General features: G+C 33.9%; 1 protein-coding gene across 2 annotated transcripts in view; it reads left to right on the plus strand.

Moving 5' to 3' along the window:
* The window catches only part of ZCCHC7 (zinc finger CCHC-type containing 7), a 177,135-nt gene that overhangs the window by 12,279 nt on the left and 155,747 nt on the right, over positions 1-9,109 (plus strand). The gene's annotated exons all lie outside the window — the stretch shown is intronic.

Raw genomic sequence — 9,109 nt, forward strand, 5'->3', positions numbered from 1 at the left:
TATTCCTTAAATAAAGTTTATTTGATTTGGGGACATTTTCTAATCTACTAGCTTATGAGGCAGTCGTAATTTATCACTTACTTAGGAAGGTATCAGGATTTAAGAGTTGTCATGTAGTCTCTTCCTTTAGAAGCCTTAAAATGCTTGATAATCTAGAAAACTCACTGATGCTGTATTAGAATACATTTTTGCAAGTACAAGAGGTGTTTTCCGGTGCCACACATAATCATCCTATATGAATATAAAGCACTGTTGGGTGCTATAGAGATGGCTTGGTAGTTAAGAGCACTTTTGCCCTTGTCCAAGTCCAGAATCTACGTATTGGTTTGTATCTGTAGCTCAAGTTGTAGGGTATTCAAAGTCCTCGCCTGACATCCCTGGGCACCAGGCATACAGATGCTACACGTATTAAAGTAAAAAAGCTCGGTCAGTAAAGTGCTTGCCATGCAGGCATAATTGTGGTCCTCAGCCCCTGAGCCAAAAGCCCGGTATAATGGCATGTACTTGTAATTCCAGCCCTGGGAGGCAGAGATGCCTTAGCATGATTGACAAGAACTGGGTCCCAACAAGAGACCCTGTCTGAAAAAAACAGCACACACAGTATCTGAAGAACAACACCCAAGGGTGATCTCCGGCCTCCACACATGTGCACACATATATGTGCACATGTACGTGAACATACCCACATAGAGGGGAGAGAGAGTGGTAGGTACATCCAACTGAGAAAGCTTGCTGTTTTGGTGTGGTTCCTCATGTGTAGACCAGAAGGCTAAGGCAGGATCTCAAGTTGAAGACCAGATTGGGCTCCACACTGAAACCTTGCCATAATCCAGTGCACAGGCTGGGTGTGATGCTTCATACCTTTTACCCTAGCACTCAAGAGGTAGCTGTGAGTTCAAGGCCAGACTGGTATATATAGCCAGTTGTGGCTACATATAGAGACCCTGTCTCAAAAGAAACAAAGCAAAACAAAACAAAAATAAGCAAGAACTTTTACTTTGTAGGCAAAGTACAAGACTCAATTGAAAAGTTCAAGTAACATGCAAGAAAGAAATATGACTGTATGGTGCCATTCATGCTTATATATGGCTAGACATACCTTAATAGCATGTCTTTTCACACAGCCATCTTAACTGGAACGAGAGCAGACGTTTGTGTTCTGAATGCTGTGGAAGATTTCTTGGTTAGGAGTTTCTCTGTTGCTGCCTGATTCTTGTCTCTGTTTCTCCCATTTCTTTTCCTGTGAAAATATAGTTGGACTCAGATGGTGAGGGCCCACACCTTTAATCCCAGCGAGTGGATCTCTGAGTTCAAGACCAGACTGGTTTACAGAGTAAGGTCCAGGGCAGCCAGGGCTACAAAGAGAAAACCTTTCTTGAAAAAAACAAAAAAGAAAGTATAGTTGGATATTTTATTTAGTTTTCTGGAAGACAAATTAGTTGGACTGTGTACTGTAAATTGTAGTTAGATCAGGTACTATAAGTAGTTAAGGAACATGACCACCTATTTAAGAGCTATCTGATACAGGTCTTTAAAATTTTTTTAAAAAGATTTATTTATTTGTTTTATGTGTGATTACACTGTCTTCACACCAGAAAAGGGCATTATGGTCATTTTATATAGATGGTTGTTACCCGCCATGTGGTTGCTGGGAATTGAACTCAGGTCCTCTATAAGAGCAGCAAGTGTTTTTAACCGCTGAGCCATCTCTCCAGCCCCTTAGAATTTCTTTCTTTCTTTCTTTCTTTCTTTTTTCCGAGACAGGGTTTCTCTGTGTAACAGTCCTGGCTGCTCCTGGACTCACTTTGTAGACCAGGCTAGCCTTGAACTCACAGAGATCCACCTGCCTCTGCCTCCCGAGTGCTGGGATTAAAGGCGTGTGCTGCCACGCCTGGCCAGAATTTCTTTAAATGATTATTTTGTGTGTATAGGCATTTTGCCTGTATGTATGTCTGGGCACCATGCGCATACCTGGTGCTCCCAGAGACCAGATCAGAGCATCAGATCTGGAACTGGTGTTGTAGAGGATAGTAAGTCTCCTGTGGGTGCTGGGAACCAAACCTGAGCCCGCTGAGGAGTAGCCAGTTCTCTTAACCACAGAGCTCTCTCTCCAGCCCCTTTATGCAGAGCTTTTGAAAGTAGAACATTAAAAATATATATAATTTTGGCTTTTTACAGGTTGTTGTCTTCTTTAATAGTTGGAAAATAGGAAAGAAACTAAATTGTTTTGTTTGGGATCATTAATAAATTAAGCTTTACTTTTTTAGGTTTTTAAGGTAGTATTTTCCTCCTTTTCTTCATTCATCAACTTAATTTCAGTAAGTACAGTTTTTATGACATCCTAGGCTTAATTTGGTTATAAAATTATATAAAAATGAGTTGCCATTTGACATATTTCTCATGGATGTATAGTTTAATATCTGTCTTACAATTAAAAAGTAGCCACATGCTAGAGCTCCAGTGACCAGGAGCAGTGACCCTCCCTAGTGTGTTCTGCCTTTGTAAGCGTGGACTACACAATTCCTGACGCTGCTTTGAGCTCTGTCTCTAGTTGTACATGTCACCTTCCACTTAACTGTTGTAAGGGCATCTTTTTTTATTTAATTTCTAATTAGCATAATGGCTTGAGTTGTATTATTCAGTCTTCCATGGTGAAGTTGTCATAGGAAGAGAAGAAATAAAAATGTTCAGATTCAACTTTGCTTGTGAATGGGGTGAAGTTTAAAAGCCTCTTATGGCTATTGTTCAGCAGACTACAAATCTTATTGGAAACCCATGAAATCCAAGGCAGCTTTGGGTTGGATTTTCATAACATTTTGGAATGCTGATATTGTGTGTCACTAATTTTACTGTGATTTCACTTTAGACCAGCAGCTTTGGTATGCATTTTTTCAAAGTCAGTTCATGACTTTCACTCTAAATTCACTTACTGCTATTTTAAAAAAAATACATTAAATACCAAGGAAGAGAATTAAATTTTGCTTTTGGAAAACATTTAGTAACTGGACTCAGTTTTCATAGATATACTAAATTTAGTAGAAATTGTTATGTGGAAAACTACCTTGATATATATTTATTGAACTAATAGATTTAGTACAGTTGCTATCTAAAATGTTAATTTATCTGTAGGTTTGCTTGTTGCTTTGAATGAAAAAGCATAAAACTGAGGGGCAACATTTTCATTCTTGTCATAGGAACTCAAGTCCTGATGTGTTTAGGTGAAGTGTTCAGATTAATTTTCAGATAGGTTCTTGCTATAAAAGCAGTCTAGTGTATATAAAGATCACTTCTATAAGGTTACTAACTGATAGGATATTTTCATGGACAGAATATAAATTTTATACGAATGGCACATGTTTAGATTATGAAACCTTTTTCAGAATACAGGAAGATATTTAATTCTTTTTTTTCCATGAGCATAAAGGCCATTCAGATAATTCCTTTATAGATTTTATTTTTAGGACTTTGCTAAATTTATGTTCAACTTCAAGTAATTTGTTACTTTCTTAAATACTCCCATTGTGGTTAATAATGAAGCGTTGATGGAAGTTTCTTGGTATTAGGAAATTCTCTTTGTTTGATTATATAGTAAAATACTGTGATTAGATTTGGGCTTTTTCAATTACTTACCTGGTTGTTGACACTTTTGCTAAGAAAAAGAGATAAACATTTTAGTTGAGCATCCACCGTGTGTTAAGGGCACATTTTCTTTTAAGTTATACAGAGCACATAAAGATATGCCTTTGATTTACTTTTTCATTTGAGTCTTGATCCGGTCACATTGTCTCTGGTATAATTTTGAGATAAAATTTTTCTTTGTAGAACCCGATTGGATTCAAGGAATGGATGAAACAAATTATCTAAGTGATTCTTAGTATGTTAAATGTATAACTTTGATTTCTCGGACAAATTCTTAATCTTAGAATTTCAGCTTTTGCCAGTTCTGATAGTTAGTTCACTGTTGTTATTTCTGTCTTTTGCTTCTTAAAAGAAGACAGTGGCACTGTGCTGGTGAAATAATTTGCTCCATCCTTTGCTTTAAGCTACTCATCCGCCCCCAGGTGAGAGGAGCATTCAAGAAGCTCAAGCGCTGTTTATTAAGGGAAGTGTTTTCATTTCAGTAAATAGGGCGCATTTGGTTTTACTTTGTAACTAAATAGCACTTGTAACAGAATTATCCACTCTAGGCAGAAAGCCCTACCTCTAGAGAACTTTTGGATACTCTCCATGTTTCTAGTTAATGAGGAATTCTAAAGACTACAAAAGTTGGGTAATGGCTGATAAATAAGTTTGCTAAAGCCATTTAAATTGTACTTTAAAAAACCAAATGAGGGATTTAGGATTATGGCAGATAAACTTAACTAAAGAAAGGTAGTTTTTGAAGAGTTACAGAACTACACTAACCTGGAAGTTAGTCTGCGCCCTGCTCTAGCTGTTTTTGTGTATTACATTGTCTGCTTTAAGCATAATGAAATTTTGCCAGTCACTTTTAGAAACAATGTAGTTTATACCTTTAAGGAAAAATGTCATTGTCAATAAAATTTTTTGTTACACTAGGACTTGAAAGATTGCCTCAGTTCCAAATGGTCAGGATCATTCTGTGTACTCCTGCTCATTTGTTTTAGATAGGACACATATTTTGTGGTAAATAAATATAATTTAAATATTGTTCTGTTTTTATTGCCTACTAATCATTTAAGCCTGATGTCATATAGTTGAAGAGGTTCATAATATTCCTTTTAAATGTTTCTGAATTTTTTAAGTTCTTGGTAAAAATTCACCAGGTGGTAGCTTGTGAGATATTTGTAACTATTCTGCTTATATTTGTACTTAAAATTTTCTGATTTGCATTTGGAAAAATCATCATTATTGTCGGGTTTGACAAAAGAAATGTAATGGTTGAACCACAAACCATCTTATTTTCAAAAGGTATTGGTTAGCTAAACTGACTTTGCATTCTGGTTCTCTGTGAGTGGAGGAGCTATGCTTGCTGTGGGCTTGTGGCGCTACCTAATGCTAGCTTAACAGGAGCAGCAAAGAGTCTTTATTCTATTACGTATTTTTATTTCTCTGATTATTGAAACCTTGATGATCATAGGTTTATGTGCAAGTTTTTAAAGCAACATTAAGCAACAAGAATTCTTTCTTTTGCTTTACATATATTACATGAATGTGGGTATTTTAGCAAAAAAAAAAAAAGGTGGGGGGGAGGTAATCTTCTTTTGAGTCTTGGTAGTTATTCTTTAAAAATTGATTAAACCAATGAAGTTTGTTTAGGAATCTCAAAAAGATCTTCAGTGTGGTACCTGCAGCCCAGCAGTCTATCTGTGCAGATTTCTCTGCCTATTGTGGCCGTTTGCTCATTTAAATTTCCCATGGCTTTGGGTTGCAGACTTGGTTTTCTGCAAGAGTGCTCATGCTTATTTGGTCATATATTCTGAGTGACTTTTCTACTTTTTCTTTCTTCTTATTTTGTTGATTGCTAAGAGGACAGAGAATTTTTTTTTTTTAAATCCCAAACTTGTTTCTTTGTTATGTTTTTTTTTCCTCGGTCCATCTTTTTCTATGTTGTTTTGTTTTGCAGATTGGGAAGAATTATTGTGTGGTACTTAGACCCATGGGGACTGGCAGAGAAAACTAATTTTGTTCTTGGTTTTGTTTTCTTAATAACAGTTGCAATTTAATTTCCTAACTATTGAGAAGCTTAAAATATATGTTAGCTTTATTCATGAAATTGATGGAAAGTTATAATCATGAAAATGTCTATTCATACTCATTTTACTGTTAGAATGCTTTAATAGTAAAAATACTAATTGTCAGTGAGGAGTACTATTCTGAAATTTCAATTTAAATATTGTTTAATAAAAATACACTCAATCAATTGTAATTGCATATGTTATTTATTTTATATTGAAAATATGTTGTTTATGGCATTAATAGACATTTGAATGTACATTACTTGATCAAGAATATAGCATTTTTACCTTGAGATCTTTTCATAATTTTTTCTTTTAAAAAATATAGAATATGCTTATTTCTCCTCAAATGTGAATCCTTTTGTTTTATAAAATAACAGTTTTATGTTGCCAAATGCTAAGTTCTTGGAAAAGCGTGTTGTGGCAGTTTAAATATAAAGTAATTATTGTTGTAAATAAAAAGCAGGGAATCTAGTCCCAACAGCTCTACAAAAATTTTTTGATACATGAAGGTTTTAAAAATAGACGTGACTAAAATATTTCTCTTTTACAGTTGTTTCATGAACGTGGCATACTACAGTTACTCTAACATTCAATAAAAGATCCTTAGCCATTTAAAGGTTATAATTCCTAATTTAGCACAGGAAAAGGTTGTGATGTACTTTCAGGTGATGGCCTGAAGAAGACTTTCTGTTGGTAAATAGAAAGAGGGGAAGGGTTGTGGTGGTGATTTATCATTTTGGAATTTTTAATGAAAGGCTTATACATTATGGCAATAGATATCTAGTAATTTTTCTGGATATGGGTGCTCTGGTAATGGGGAAATGGCCATTCCTTTTGTATCTATTCATGGTGTTCCTTTTTAAATTTTTGATAATTTTAGTGTCTTTAATTATAGAATTTATGACTACAAAGAAATGGCATTTTATGTGTTATTTTGCTGTTTTATATTTATCATTTCTCAATACAATATTTTGATTTTTTGCTATTATTTTGATTTGTATGAAATGAGTTCTGAAGAAACAATTTCTATTAAGTTAATTTCAAAGCAAGGAAAAAAAATCCTGATATCCAATTAGTTGTTGACTATTCTAAATAAATAGCAATTTGAATTTCTACTCTTTGATTATATATTCATAATCATTATTAACCTATAAAATTATTCACAGAATTCTGAACAGTATTTTAAAAAATACTTACTAGTTGACTTTTGGTATTTCTATCTAATAGTTGCAAAATACAGCAACTTCAAATAGTACACCAAATCATGGCATATTCTATAATATGAAAAGTAATATAACTATAAAAGTGGACAGCTTTAAAAACACATTTTCATAGCAAGTGTAGACCTTCCTGTGTGTGAGCGCACTAGCACAACACTGCAGAGCCAGGCTGGAAATCTACCATGGTCAGAAGCTGGGAGTGCTTAACGCTGCTGCTGAAACCTCACAGGCACTTGTCACACGACCTTTGTTTTAAAAGGTCATGATTGCTTGATGCCTTTTCCAGTCTTTATTTGCAATTCTTGTTTTGTGGTATTTCTTTTTCTTTCTTTCTTTCTTTCTTTCTTTCTTTTTTTTCTTCTTCTCTTTTTTCCTTTTGGCAATTGGTAGAATGTTCTTTTAAAGCTGAGTAGCTAAACATGTGTAGTAATTATTAGAGTACCATGGAAATACTTTTATTTACATTTTTTTTTTGAGACCAGAGAAAATGCTGTGATGGTAAGCTAACAAGAATAAAATTCATTAATTAATAAGTTTTTGGAGACTGATTAGCTTTGGAATTTTCTGTTCAGTTTCTGTCCTGAGTTAGAATTTAAATTGGAGCTGTTTGTGGAATACGTCCTGTTACTGTGTTTCTGTGTTCCAGCTGAGTATTGGTATTTCTTGAAAAATGGTATTCTATGAAATGAGAGAAAAGTAGGAGATGGGAACAGGATAGAAATTGGGGGGAAAAGAAACATCTGCCCCAAGTGATTCCATCTGACAAGTGGAAATACTATATACCATTACAGATTTTTAAGAGATAGAGTGCTGAAACTCTTATTTTAAAATACAAAAAAGGGTTGAACATATTTGACAAGGTTTGATAGTGATAAGTATTATAACTTTTCCTCTGGTCTTTATTTTAAAGCCATGTGTTTTTAAAAATTAATAAAAAATGTCTTGAAACTTACTATTGTTGTCTAATAAGGGATTGTATTTACTAATGCTTATTAATATGAATATCTAAAATTATATAAGGTCTATAATGATATAGAAATGGAATCATAAAAATTAATTTTATATTTTGCTTTAGAAACTGCTTATAATTCAAGTATGCCACGATGCATAATTTATTTCTTAGAATTGTAAGAATATTTGGTTTTCAGCATTTAGAAAATTTTGAACTTTAATTTTAACTATTGATATAAATTGGAACTTTTTGTTTTAAATTGCAGGAATTAGAGAAACAAATAGGATGGATGCTAGCAGTTGCCTTCTAAATTTTTTATTAATTACACTTTCTGAAATAGTAATACAGTCATGGCATTTTCTAGGAGATATATGTATATATCTCCTGAAAATTTAGCAATATTAATATTGCTAATTATATGTAATTAGCAAGAAAGCCTTGTTAAATAAAGCAGATTGTGTTCTTGATTATTCTATTATTAGTTAGAGAGGAAAGTGCATTGTTGGTTTCTCTGTTGGCATGGAAATGTTTCAGAAAAGGATGGAGAAGGAAAAACTGCTTTCAAGCAAATTTGTATCTTGGCTCTACAAGGTCTTTGAAGATTCATGTCAGGAAGGTTGTGAAAATTCAAAAAGTGTATTCTCATTTAATCAGGTGCTAAAAGAGTGATTAATCTAGAAAAAAAGTATAAATGAAATTTATCTTTTTTATAGTTTAGTGATTGCTCTTGTATGTCTTTTAGTCTTTTTTGTTACTTTGGATGTATTCTGATTTTGGTTTTTAAAGTTTCATTTTCAATAATGTGGATAAAGTCTCATAGCTGTAATTATATTTCATTCATCAGGATATTTTATGAGCCAGATATAACTACCTTAGCATTCTTCCTTGGGCAGGTGCAGAGTAAGCCCTGCTATATGTTACAGTGTATATGGCCATTTCTAATTTGACCTGTTACTGTACAGAAGGCTAACAAGTGTGTGTGCCTGAGCCCAGTTGAAAACAGGCCTCAGAAGGCTCAAAGGAATTCTTTTAACTCCTAGCAGGGCCACGGGGTCAATGTCAGATTTAGTCATGCTGTTATTTTAGCCCAGTGGTCCAGAGAGATGACTGAAAAGTGAGTCTTTTATTTCTTTTTTTGTGTTGTTATTAACAGGATTAAATGTAAGCCATTGTGTACTTAGTACCAATTAGTTTCTCATCTGAGAGGTTCATTATGATTTTTTGTCAGCCTTGTTCTT

This window comes from Acomys minous (genome assembly GCF_964271855.1).
Source record: "Acomys minous genome assembly, chromosome: 1".
NCBI lineage: Eukaryota > Metazoa > Chordata > Mammalia > Rodentia > Muridae > Acomys > Acomys minous.